The sequence below is a fragment of the Chrysemys picta genome, chromosome 12 (assembly GCF_011386835.1).
Source record: "Chrysemys picta bellii isolate R12L10 chromosome 12, ASM1138683v2, whole genome shotgun sequence".
Lineage (NCBI taxonomy): Eukaryota > Metazoa > Chordata > Testudines > Emydidae > Chrysemys > Chrysemys picta.
Genome location: NC_088802.1, coordinates 52,337,966 through 52,352,471, shown reverse-complemented (window position 1 = coordinate 52,352,471; position 14,506 = coordinate 52,337,966). Strand labels below are relative to the sequence as shown.

The following is a 14,506-nucleotide window of genomic DNA, read 5'->3' as shown; positions in this document are numbered from 1 at the left end:
TAAATGTTTCTCCTGTTTTCTAGTAAATTCAATGCAATCTAATAATTCACCCACAGGGTATAGATCATTCCAGCAGTGGAAAGGTTGCAAAGTCCTTCAAACCTTGGTTTAGGTCACATAATTAGTTTGTTTTATTTATTTGTTTTTAATGCCCATGTTCAGTGATTTAGGGGCCTAATCCAAAGTCCTTTGAAGGAAAGAGTCCCTTTAATTTCAATGGGCTTTGGATTAGGCCCTAGGTACATGTACAAGAATTGCATTACGGCTGTGATTTTCAAAGGAACCCAGTAGTGTTAGATTTCCAATTCCCATTTATTTTCAATGGGATTTTCAATTATGCCTAGCTCCCTTAGGCTCCTTTGAAAATCCCAGCCTACATATACATACACAAATGCATATAGCCCTCTCTCTTTCTTTTGCTGTTCATTGTTTATATGTCTGAGCAGGCACCAGCCTGACCAGAGCAATCTAGTTGCAAGAAGAAAAAAAAAAGTTGGATCCCATCTTTTCCAGTGCAGGGATACGTTTTAGTCTTTACGAGCATGTTGCCAGGAGACTGGAGCAGTGATGAATCATTGCCCCACCTCCATCCTCTCACTGCCACTTGTCTTAAAAATAACTGTTTCTTTAACACAAGGACATCTGTACACCTGAGTCTGCATTTGGGGATTGCCTGTAAACAGGCCACACCCACAAACACTTTCATTTTCCACCCATTCCAGGTGTCCTTTTCCCCTTACTTTGCATAAGCTGAGGGTGTATCATGGTTGTCAAGGGTGAAGAATTCGCTGTAGACAAGGATAGCAAGGCGTGCTATCAAATGGATCATTGAGCCAGTCCTGCTCCCGTTGTCTTCAATGAGCACAGCTGCTAGTCATAAATCCTGTGGGAGCCTGATGAATCCCTCAGTCCTACCAGCAGGACAATCAGGTTACCGGGAAATCTAGAAGGCCAGTTTCCTCATTCACTGTTGCATAGGGAGACTACTTCAGTCCTGGACGTGAATAATTCACCAAGAAATCGGCCAGCCAGTGTGGAAATAATTTAATACCTAAGGGCGCAGTTCATTTAAAATTAACTGGATCTCTGGGGAAGGATGTGGATTATTGCAACTGAATAGAGCCCTTATTTATCAGATGGAAAAGGTTAATGTCATTTCCTTACTTTCTTACCCACATCACCATTTATGGAGAGCAGAAGGTGCAGGCAGCATAAGAACATGTGCTTGATTGTTTAAATCACCAGAGCTGTTACTTTAATAAAAGAAAAAAAAAGAAATTAACATTTCTCCTAGTTTCCCATGGGGGAATTATAGGCCTGGGAAAAAATAAAACACTGAAGGGAGGAAATGGGCTTGTGCAGCACCTGGACTTTGATTTGACATGTAAGAATATTGGGTTTTTTGCATTCACATCTACTGTTCTTATAAGGAGACCCAGGATTAGATTAGCCTAATGTTCTTAGTTCATATTTATAAAGAAAGAGTACATTAAAAATGGGCACATTTGATTCCTTAATAAAAGTTTAAAGATATTGGAAGTAAGTTTTGCAAAGAAAGTAGTTGTAATCCACCTCCCTCCCTCCTGTAGTCTTAATAGCTATGAGCCTAAATATAAATATGAAAGTAATTCCGTTTTCAAATACACACTCTATGAATAGTGCCAGCTGAGGGTGTGGTTTCTACGGAACACTTCACTTCTTGACTCCTTTTCCTGTTTACATGGTGTCTGAGGTGCTCACAGTCCTTCCCCATTCCTTCTTGTCCATGGCATGAGTTTGTAGGTCTTGGAGTTCCAGTCCTTTTCTCATCCAACTTATCTTGACAGAGTCTTTCCATCATATCCTCAGTCTTTCATGTTCTTTCTTGCTGTCTTCTTCCTCCCATATGTCCTTTGCTGGTCATTCTTCTCCTATTCTTATCACATGCCCAGCTCACCTCAAACCTATGCTCTTCAGCCTACCTATCGCTGAAAGTCCAAACTTCATCTTCCACCTCATTTCTTCCATGTGCACTCTGTCTACCATCTGTTTGGCTGCCATTCTCCTCATTATATTGTTTTCTACTACGTGTATCTTCTTTTCTTCCATCTCCCTAAAACCCACTCTTTCCAAAGCATAGAGCAGGCCAGGACAAACACACACAGCAAGCACCCTTCTCCTTTCAGTTTGTTACTTAATTATTGGTCCCACAATACTCCTGCTGCCATTTCACTGCCACCCCTGCATATTTGGTTCTTCTTTTCAGTTCTCCAGCTCTCTCTCAGATGGCACAAAGTGTACTTCCCCAGTGCACAAATGCTTTCTTTTGATTTAACTTTTCTCATGGCACTTTAATCTCTTAGAATATGTGTTAACTGCTTATGCTAAGTAATCTGGTCCACCTTGTATTTAGCTGTGACACTCTGAGTTCCTTCCCCAGACCTGAAGAAGAGCTCTCTTTAGTTCAAAAGCTTGTCTCTTCCACCAACAGAGAGGTTCGTCCAATAAAAGATATTACCGCCCGCACCTTGTTCCTCTGTATGCACTTTTGAGTGTCTCCTTATCATGATATGCTTCCTCAATCCCTTTGAATAATTCTTTCATTCTTTTTAACGTCTCTTGTACATCAGACTTCCACCACCAGCTTGTTCTCCAAGAGCACCCCACGTTACCGCTCAGGGCTGGGCGTTGGGCAGCTGACATGTGTCAGTTACCAAGTTGCAGTCAGGAGCTAAATAGTGGAGTCAGGGATGAATCGGGATCAGGAGCTGGGGTCTAGGGTTTGCAGCAAGACAAGGTTTGGAGTGCAAGCAAGCAGTTGGTCTGCATCATTGCTCAGACAGCTCCTTGTGAAAGCTTCCTGAGTTATATAACAGCACAGCCCAATCAGTGGGCTGTGGCACAGATCGCCACTAAAGCCCTGCTGGACGATACTTCCTGCAGTGCCTAGCTTCACAGGGACCCCCAGCAGGACCCTTGCTTGAGCTTCTGGTGGTGATGTAGAATTATCAGAAGCCTACCACCCTTGTAGTCCGAGGCCCTCATCCTGCAGGTTCTTACATTTGACTTGCCACATGCTATTTCCACTGCCTTAATGAACCTTTATATGGACTGGGACTGGGGTGAGCTGGGTTCAAACATTGGCTGAACCACAGTGGGACCATGAGCAAGCCCCCATTCTCTATTCCCCTGCTGCAAAATAGGAATAATAATGTAAAACTCTAGCTCTAAGGCATTTTGTGAGGATAAAATTAATTAATCTTTCTGAGGTGCTCCGATATTTCTGTAATGGAGATGCTTAAATCCAAGTCTGATTGAAATCAGTAGAAAGACACCTAATGATTTATATGAGATATAGGTTGACCCCTTATTCATTTTACATAGCTTACCAAACAGCCATCTGATGTTAAGAGAGATTCACTATTAATACCTAAGAAGTTGAACAATAACTGCTTTAAAATATCTGCTTTGAAACAACCCAGCATTTCTATTATACTTGAGTAAATTAATGTATGTAGCTAAATACGGACGACCACTTTGTGACTATTGAGTTGGCTTCATTGAGGGGCTAAAGAAATGTGTCCTAGCGGAATGAATTTACTCTTATTCTTTCTTGCCCGCAAAGCAACAGCTTTCTCAAACAACCAAGCAGCTAGATAGTACGACCAAAATCTCTCATGTAAAGCAGACCTTGACTCTTCTTTATAAATACTCTCTAGACATAAAGCCACTCATCAATTAAATGTTACTCTCCTGGGCTGGGACATTATATATGTTCATTGAAATGGAATCCCTTTCCATTCACTTTGCTAACGCAGTATTCATGTGCATTAGCCTTGGAAAGACAATAGGATTGTTTGAATAAATTCAGCCATTGAAGATTTGGGTTTATTCTAGTAGATTGAAACTGGGACCTGCCTCCCCACTTCCTGTACTTCTATATTTTATACCCTGTATCCCTCTATCAGCAGACACAGATCAGTCTGGCTTTAGCACCCGCTCAGGATCAGTAAATTAGAAACATGTAATTGTTGGGAAGAGAATTCAAATGTGATATCTGATAAACAGACAGAAGCCAGCCCTGACAAACCCCGTAGCCAACTCCTGGGGTTCCAGGAGGCATCAGTTCTCAGGGAGACATGAGGGAGATTTTCTCCAATGTGCCTAAGGGAGTTAACTTGACTTTTCCTGGGAGCTGTGCTCTGACGTCTCCCCTGGTGTCTCCCAGAGCTCACCAGTGCACAGAGGGGACTGCAGCCTCTACTACACTTCTTCAAGGACTTCATGTATGTTCCTTCTGCATCCAGCCAACTCCACTAACCAGAGAGTACTTGGGCAGGGCCATGCTCTCCCCCTGCCCTCATGCACACCTTTTGGGTGATCCGTGCTGCTGGCGGTGCTAGTCACCAGGAGCCCTTAAACTCAGGAAGGCCTATGCCTTCTCTTCCCGTATTCCCACACCAGGGTCAGCCACAATCTAGCTCCTTATATGAGGTTATTATTTTGCATGGCTGAACATTCATCATAACAGCATGGTGCAATTCTTCAGCACCTTTCACTCCAAAGCTTGGTTACAAACTAAAATATAAACCATAAATGGAATTCACTTTATCTGCTGCCTCTTTGGTGGAATGCAGCAGTTGTTTAACCCTATCCGATATCACCCTGCACCAGTTTAGGATACAAAGTTAGGGTGCTAATTAGATTGTAAACAATCTGGGGTGGGGACCATGTCATTGCTACATGTTAGTACAGTAGTGCCCCAATCCAGGACTGGTGCCGTTAAGCACTACTATAATATACATAATCAATAATAATGAACATGACAATAAATTAACCTGAGTGACAGGAACTGAGGTCAGCAGAATGCAGTTACCCAAAATGGCCTTTGGATTGGGGGGACTGTTTTAACAACTTTTCTTGTAGACAAAATTGCCTGGCAGCTTTATTGACCACATGTGCTCAGGATATCAGTTTTGCATGTCATCTGAGAGATAGAGCTGAATGTCAGGCTGGGTACTAATAGAGATGTATTCTGTTTTCATGCCTCTGGCATCGTTTCATAGGCTGAATAGTCATTATGGTTTAACAAGCACAAAGTTCAGTTGCTCTTATACTGAGCCTCATTAAGATAAAGAGAGGGACCTAAGTGTTGTGTTTGAGTGGGCGCTATCCATTCAGCACCACAAAAGCCCTGCATGAGCAAAGACAAATAAAGCACAGGATTGTTCAGAAAATGTAGGTCTCCTTTCAGCCTGGAACAGTTTGACCTTGAAGATGCAACAACAATCCGATCACAAGGAAATTCTGCAAGCGTCTCATCCCAGTTAATGTCACTGATTGTTCGTTTTAAAACACACCTGCTTTAGCCTTAATCTTAAACATACAAGCAAAGTCCATTTTGTTAGGCTGTTTATTGCTTTGTGTTGTTCCTTCATAGTAATCAGGGGTATCTCATTCTTCTAAATCTGAGAAGAAGAAAAAAAACTTTTTCCAGATATGTTTCGTATGATTTTGTACTTAAAAACAAATATGCTGGGGGGCTTTTGATCTTCAATTAAACATCTTTAATCCTGGCAGCAAATGCAACTTGCTACAGAAATAAAATGGGGGAAATGTCCCAAACTATAATTTTTTTCCAGGGGCATGACCCAACTAGCCACTTCTTTTGTTACTTGTAAAAGAGTCTGTGCAAAATAAAATACAATATTTTGCTTTCTCTTCATCCTGCTAATATTAGTTAAGAAATTATAAAAATGTTGATTATGTTTTCTCCCCTTTATCTAATGGGATTCACTGCAGACAGTAATAACTAAGTAGAACAAACTGTGTAATTTGGGACCCGATCCTGCATTTTGGGCAAAACTCCCATTGAAGTACATCAGGATTGGCACCTTAATTTCTTCTTGGTATGTAGATAACAGGAAACATCTGAAGCTCCTTTGAATGTTAGGGGTCCATTTTCCAGCTGAGTATCCAGTCAGCTGACGTTTCCATAGGTGCAATTTTTTTGTGACAGCAAATAATTAGTTGAGCCCGCTTTTTTGTGCCCACAGTACATTACAGTAAGAAATATTAGAAGTTACATATTAAGCTGTCTGTCTGTGCCCACAAAAAATACGAGTATGATTATTTTCAGGAGCAACATTTATCCTGCAAAAATGGAAGCCAGCTAAGGCCCAGTTGAAAATTAAGACCTAGATATAATCCCCATTTTCTCTAAAGCTATTATTAATTAGAATACACCGCTACCTCGATATAACGCTGTCCTCGGGAGCCAAAAATTCTTACCGTGTTATAGGTGAAACCGCGTTATATCGAACTTGATTTGATCCGCCGGAGCGCGCAGCCCTTCCCCCCCCCTCCCCCGAAGCACTGCTTTACCGTGTTATATCCGAATTTGTGTTATATCAGGTGGTGTTATATCGGGGTAGAGGTGTATATTCACATGTGGCCAGAAGGAACACCCTGTATGAAAAGCATGAAAAGGAATATAGTGTCTTATTTTAAGAAAGAATCCTAAATTTTAATGGAGAAGTTTATTTAAAGGACTGGATTCCTCTTTCTCCAATAGAGTACCTACTTTTAATTTGGCAACTTCTGTGTCTTTGTGTTTGACACAGTGCAGTATTATGCAGAGTAGAGTAAGATATTTTTTACATATATATCATCTCTATTTTAAAAAGGTGGTTCTCTGAGCTTATCAAAGGGGACAAAAATTTTCCAGTCATACACACACACCTCTCTACAGGTTAAACATGATAGATAAAAACTGGTCATGGAAAATAGCCTGAGCTCCCTAAGGATAACGGAGCATAATTTTGGAGATCAAGATCATGTGATTCTGGAAACCCATTATCATGCATCCTTGTGCCAGAGTTTTGTACTCTGTAGATTAGAATGGCTTTCAAAAAGCTTATGATTTAATCTTATCTGCAGTTTGCTGCATTGTGTGTTATATTCTGAAACATAAAGTAAATAAGAATAATATAATGCTTTGTTTTCTTAGTGCTGGAAACTGATTTGGGTTATCAAATGAAGTCTCATAAAAATGTATGGTGCCTCCTAATAAGTACCTGCTACTTATGTTCAAAATATAAATACTATCTCCGTGAACAGATGTTATCAAGCCAGGCCTGTGTGCTTAGCAAGGATCATTATTAAAAGGTAAATATATATAATTCAGAAGACTAGATTGCAGAATACAGTTGAGTTGGCCTGCTCTAATCTGTGTTTAATTTTCCTATTTTCCATTGCCCCAGAGCTTTCGTAGACTTTCCAGGCTCTGACTGGTATGAAATGATTTGATAAACTTCCCTATCTGATATCTCAAGTGACCAGTTCCTCTCAAGAAGACCAAAAGCTGATCCAACTCCCGTGGCACAATGAGAGTTGAATCGGTTGCCAACAGAGGGGAGAATTAGCCGGGTCGTCTTTTCACTGACTCCAGTGAGTGCCCTCCAGTGAGTTCCTTCTCCTGTCATATCCTTGGGAGAATTTACAGAATTAATACAATGGACACCAAAGATATGTCAACTTAAGTGAATGGCTTATGTATTATTGTGGGTCAGAGTTATAGGTAACCTCTTGAGGGGGGGGGCGACATGACAGATGTAAAACCTGGGAGTTCAAAGGACTATATTTTGCTCACCTTAACCCAATGTGGGGGGAACAAAAGGCCACCTTAGAGATGTGGGGATCAATACTCCTTCCTCTCCCCCCAGAGAAGCTAAAGTTAGGCCACCAAGGTCTCTGGGTCCTGACCTCTGGGCAGAGAAAGGAATTTGGCTATTGGGAGGTTTGAATAATCTCTCTTGCCCAAACCCTCTGCTGTTAAAAGTAGTGCATGGTTGAAAGCTGCTTCACAGGGAGCCAGCCCTACCTTATTTCTCCCTTTGGTCCAGAAAAATGCTGCATGTGATGGAGAACCTCAACCCATCACTGATGCAGCCAACCCCTTGAAGGATGCAGGGACACCACACACACTCCCTAGAAACCAGATGAGAGTGGGAGGACCAGGTCTCAAGTTCTCAGCCAAAGGTTTTGGGGTACCAGGCATAAGAGAGGGCATGTGAGAGCTCTGTCCCATAGGTTCCACAGACAGACGGTTGTCAGACTACTCTGTATGGATTTTTGAAGGCTGTAGAATGCTACCAGAATGTTTATTATCTGAATACTTGAAATGTGAAATTATGAAAGATCATGGCAGAAATGCAATCCAGGGAACAAACCTTTCTGAGAAATAAGTCAATGGGTTATGATGCCAGTCAATCACCCTAGTTACACCCACTTCTTTAGGAGGGAGGTGGGAAAGATTTGACAATTTCCTGCCATATCCTCGGGAGACCCTCTTGAATTAAGTATTTTGGGGCTCTGTTACATTAAATGAATGGTTTATGTAGTATTGTTGTCCTGAATTGTATGTAACCTTTCAAGAAGGGAGATGAGACAAATGTGAGACCTGAGGGTTCAAAGGACTTTATTGAACAATGTGCCAGACAAGAATGGACCTTGGGAACAAAAAGTGTTAAGTGGCTTTCTTGGAGAAGATCTAGGGGGAGGTAAATGAAAATTCCCCACCTCCAGTTATGCAAAAAACCAGCCTTTTGAAACTACGCCCTGTGGAGAGAGCCATTGTCTGCTAATCACTTGTTATATGAGGCCAAGATCAAAGGCCCAAGCTGCATAGAGGAAAGACTGAACTATTCATGGTTGTTCTGATTCTGAATCCGACACAGTTATGAACTGGTAACCACAGGGAAAACTCAGTTGTGGGTTATGAATGATTGATAGCTACCAAGCCCCAAGGTTGGAGTGGAATGACTCCTGGCAAGCTCTTTAGCATGTGTGTAGGTCTTTTTGCTCTTTGTTTTCTCCTAATGCTTTCCTCTTAAGAATGAGAGTGCTTTCAGCCGGAACATTCTGATGAACAATGAAAACATTTTGCAAAATCGTTAGTGCAATAGTTTTTGAACTCAGCTCTACGGCGTCACAGCCCAGTGACTTCACTACAAGATCATTCTTCCCACGGTCTCTAGCAAAATGTACCAGCAAGAAGTGCTCATCCACCCCTTATATGTAATAAAACTAAAACAGCTCTGGAAAATGCAGGGCCACATATGGTCCCAGGAATAATGATTAAGATGAAAAATCCTCATTGACCAGAACAAAGCAGCACTGAGGATGCCGTATGCCAACTCTTTATGCCCCTAATAAATCTGCATTTGATCATGTGCTATAAGTCCTTAAGCATATTGTAGGAACTGGATAAATCCGCTTTTGGAATTTACTAGCTTTAAAAAAAAAAAGAAAGAATATCATTCTATTTATTTTAACATCAATAGATTTCCTGTAAAAGAAACCCTGACATTTTGGGGTGGTATTATTTTATTTTACTATTTCACCACTGCAAAATGCTATTATCCAATGGAATCATGGGCTGCAGAGCATGTGAGATGTGAGACACATGGAAAGGAGGAGTTGTTTAATTTTTTCCTCCTATTAGTCAAGTGAATGCCAATGAGCCATGATGAATTAATGGTGCTGGAGAATGTCACCCTCGATGCTTGTGGTTTATATTGCTGCTGAATAGAAGCACACAGTGTTAAAAAGACCACACGTTAAGGGAGCTATTAACCAGGATGGGCAGGGAGGATGTCCCTAGCCTCTGTTTGCCAGAAGCTGGGAATGGGCGACAGGGGATGGATCACTTGATGATTCCCTGTTCTGTTCATTCCCTCTGGGGCACCTGGCACTGGCCATTGTCTGAAGACAGGATATTGGTCTACATGGATCTTTGGTCTGACCCAGTATGGCCTCTCTTACTGTCTATACTCTGGCTCCCACTGGTAAAGCTGAGCTGGGGCTGGCACCAGCGGGAATGCTTTTCTAAAATTCCCTAATGTACACATGGCCTACAAGCACAAAGAGTTAATTGTTACCCACAGACCTAGTACAGTCCAGGCGGCAGCAGTGCAAAATTCCCCACAATGCCCTTCTGCTGTCTCTCCACTGACCCAGAGAAATGACACGCTTAAAAGGGTCAGGATGGAAATTCAAGTTTTGAATAACCCATCTGTTCCGAGGCGTTCTGCTGAGCCTTCCAGTCAGCAAATCATGTGAGTGTGGGCTACATCCCATTGCTTGTGTGTATTTTAGTAGCCAGGCCTCCCTGCTTAACGTTCAGCACATGCTCAAGGGCTTTGTTGAATTGCCAGATTGCACAAAATCACCAGGAAATAGACTGAAATCCACTGACTCATCTCAAATATCAAGCACCTGACGAATAATAAGGCACTTTAGCCTGTACAGCCCTAGGGTCTATTTGAATAGATGGAAGGTTCCTTATCCTTTTGCCAAGCCTCACACTCGTCCAGAGAACCTGTTTTGATTTTGTAACCTCTCGGAGGATTGCAACATCTGACTTCAGCTACTTTACAACAGGTGCCATTTTGTTGGTCATAACTCTGCAATTGCCTTTACACTTACTTCATGAACAGACTAGGAACAAGCTAAACCCATGATAAAACCACGAGCTTCTTGAAAATTAATGTCATTCCACATTTACTTTTCTCCTTCTTATGGGCCAGATTCTGACTTCTGACAGATAATGCTTACTACCCCAAAGTACTCCCGCTCATTTCAATGCTATTCAGTGTAGGAGTCTCAGAATCCTGCCCTATGTGGCATTGTTAGGAATTAGTTCAACATCTGTTATTCACCATAGCAACTGCACATTACCCTCTCCCCAGGATCATGACAATTCTTACTGCTAACTAAACTACAAGCACTGATCAGAACAGGGACTGGCATGAAATCCCATTCCCCACTGCTTAGGCTGCATTCCTTTGCATCGATCAGGGCAATTTTCTGTCCAGCCCAAACTAGACCTTGGACTTTGTCGCAGTTGTACTTTCCATCTTGCAAGCACAGAAAAACAGGTCAGTGCACGTAGGATGGCTGAGGGTGAATGAGACCAGTGTGATTTTTCTCTCCCGCCCCCACAAATGGTAACATTTTTAATGTTTACAGGAGCGAGATTATGCATAAATAGCTCCTAAACTGTAATTTATAAATTGCCTCCAAGGCATGTGAAGATGGTGAAACTTCATGGATCCTGGTGCTTATTGCAATGTGTCACCCTTTTATATTATATAATGCGCTTGTGAACCTTTCCTTACCATCTTCTCAAAGCTACTAGAAATTACTATTCGTTATTTATATATTTCCATTACTGTAGCACTGTGGAGTCCCAGTCACGGACTAGGACTCCATTGTGCTAGATATTGTACAAACAGAACAAAAGGACTGTCTCTGCCCCCTGGTTTTGATTCCTAGGAATGTAGAAACTTAGGGTCAGACCAATAATCTATCTCTTCTCTGTGTGTGCACAGGGCTTAGCAAGTTGCGGGTGCTGCTGTTATTGATATTATTATATCATAATAATAATCTTCCCACCACCAGAGCCCAGTAGCTTAAGAAAAAGGTAACTCCATAATACAGCACATATCTGAGTGTGCAATGTTAAACATGGCGAGAGGGAGGAGCAGAGATTCCGTCCTCACCCCTATTTGAAGGCTATGTAAATCAGGAATGAGAGACTGTCTAATGGTAAGAATTAGAGGCTGAGTTCTGGTCTCAACTTGCCCCTGACTGGCTGTGTGAATTTGTCCCAGTCATTTGACGTTGCCCCTATGCCTCAGTTTCCCCATCCATAAAATCCATTATTTATCCCATTCAACCAATAGTACTACTCATGGAGTAAATTGCTATGCATGTGAGTCAGAGTGGAAGAATCTGGTTCTTCATCAATTAATTAATGTTTGCAAACAATAGTATTATTATAAATAATGCACCAGATCTTATCTAATATTTACAATAGATTCTAGAGACAATTGAATAGACAATGCCTCCATTACACCTTTAATTTCTTTTCAAATTGCCTTCCTTTAAAACTAAACAAAACTAAATTCCAGCCCTTTAGTTATTACCTGAATTTTCTTTGTGCACTTAATTTTGGCAAAGATCCTTCTGAACCCTTCCCCACTTAAAACCCCATCAACAAGCATAAAGGCAGAGCTCAGCGGGTGAGCCCTCTTAGCCAGGCACTCACTCTGAGCTGCTTTGTGCCATACACACAGGCAATACAAAGCGAATGCCTGTACTGTGCCAAAAACCAAGCTCATTTCTGTATCAGGTTACAATGGCATTCTAGCCCTTTGTGTTTGTGCAGATGAATCAACAGCTGGCTTCCCTCACAAAGAACCTTCTTCCCATACCTACAACTACACAGAAGGGAATAAAACGCAAGGACACAGTCATTTGGAAGGAGTAGAATAATTAGGCTATACTGAGCTTTTCAAAGGGGCTGATGAAAACCTTAGACCTTAATACAACAGAAATAATAAGGCCATCTCTATGAATGGGGAGATCTGTTAAGACAGTAGTGAAAAAGACAGAGAGAGGAAGATATAGGGTATCCAGTCTGGTGGACAGGGAAATTGAGGCAGGAGAAATCTGCAAGAAGAGACCACTGTGATCATCTAGTCTGCTCTTTAAAGAGTTCATTGTCGCTACTCACTTTAAATCCCAATATGATATAAATTGAATTAGTATGAAAACAGTTTGGTCTATCCAGTGACCTGCTTTAAAAAACATGTAAGCAGTGACAGGACTTTCAGTGTTATGCTACCACAAACAGGGCTGGGTGGGAAGTGGTTTTCCCATTCCATGAGAATTTTTGACCTTTTGAAATTGTTCCCAGTCCAAATTCTGATGAAAAGTTTAAATCTTGAAAATTTTCATGAACCAAAGGGGGGGGAAATAGTTCAGAAGAATCAGTATCTTTTGTTTCAATAATTTTGAAATGCTTCAGTTCCATTTCAAACCTTTTCTTTTAAAACTTTCTAGTGTAAATTTACTAAAATTCTGAAAGAAAAAGTCATTTCAACTAAAATAATAATAATAATTGTTTTGATAAGTTTCAATATCATCAAAACATCCCGTTTGACATTTTCAAACCAGAAAGTTCCGATCGTTTGAGTTAGGTGTTTTGCGATTCAGTTTTGGTGTCAACGAATCAGCATTTTCAGAAAAAAAAATTGTCAGAAAATTCCCAGCTCTAACCACACAATCTCACTGACAAAAATTCACAACACTGAGCAGCATTTCCTGCTGTCACTTTTGCTTTGCAAGGGAGATCTTTCTAACAACATCATAGCATGACATTAAGGTATATGAGCCAACTTGCCCAAAAGGTAGAAAATATCATCAGAGCAACATAACATTTTCCTTCATTCTAGGAACATAGTTGGATGTTCTCCCGTTTCTACCTGACACAATATTGATATTGTTTTCTACATGCTTGCTGTCCCGCTAGAAAAAGCCAACATGGAAACTTGAAGCGTCTCTCCAATGTATAGGTATGATAGGAATATAAAACATAAAGCCCCTTACCTTTGTTCATTCTTCCATAAGCAAGTTATATCAAGTGCCCCTTTGGTATCTGCTTGCCTGCGGTTGTGCAACTGTAAAGAAAAAAACCCATGCTGGGTTAATAAAGAAAAGCACAAGCCATAAACTCCAAAGAGTCAAGTTAAACATTTACCCCAGTTTGCTCCTACACTCTAACCCTGAGGATCTACTTAGTTAGCTGCTGGCATCTTGAGAAACAGGTGACAGCCACTCAGCAACATGCCTGGTTACTTCCCTGTCTGCTATTCAAACACGGGCTACAGAATGCTAAGGTCATTGAAGCACAACAGGCTAAGATTTCCTGTGTAAGAAATACCATTCACAATAGAAGTGATATTTCAAATGTTTACAGGCAGGGTTGGTTGGCAAACACCTGCTGAAATGTTACTATAGGGCTAAGGCACTTAAAGTTCCTATGTTGTCTTTTTTACAGAGTCTTTTGTTCCTAGGGTAAGGTGGAATTTCAAATGTGTACAAGAATGTGTACTAACTTTCTCTCAGACGGGCGGGTTACATATGACATGGTGTTACATGTGGATCGGTACAAGTTAGACCTCTGAGTTTGAAAACTGTGGTCTCAGTCCCTTCATTACAAGACCCAGCCCATGTACTAAATGAATAGCACCCCAGAGGCAGCTGGAGCAGTAGGAAAGTAACTTGGAGGCAGCCCAAAACAATACCCCAGAAGCAATAAGAGTCAATACAGTTGCAGGCATTGCTTCCCTCTTCTCTAGTTCTCAGGGCCAGATTTACAAAAGTATTGAGTTACCTAAAGATGCAGATAGACGCCTAGTGGATTTTCAAAAGGGCCTAGGCAGGTTAAGTGCCTACTTTCCATTGAAAGTCCCTTATGATTTTTCCTAGAGGGTTAGCATGGGCAGCAGGAGCTCCCAGAGCTGAGAGTCCAGGACAATTCTCTATGTGTTTTTGGAGTGCTCTGGAAAAACTTGGCGGATTTATGAAAAACTCCCTCCTACCCCTTCCTCCTAGGCACTGCAGACGAGTATCCAAAGAATATCACAGCTTGTTTGAGGTCTCATGTACATAAACGATT

General features: G+C 41.3%; 1 protein-coding gene across 1 annotated transcript in view; it reads right to left on the bottom strand.

Moving 5' to 3' along the window:
• The window catches only part of KCNJ16 (potassium inwardly rectifying channel subfamily J member 16), a 45,286-nt gene extending 31,673 nt beyond the window's left edge, over positions 1-13,613 (bottom strand). The window contains exon 1 of the mRNA XM_024104630.3: positions 13,435-13,613. The gene's annotated coding sequence lies outside the window, so the exon portion shown is untranslated. The remainder of the gene's footprint in view (positions 1-13,434) is intronic.
• Between the last annotated feature and the right edge of the window lie 893 nt (positions 13,614-14,506).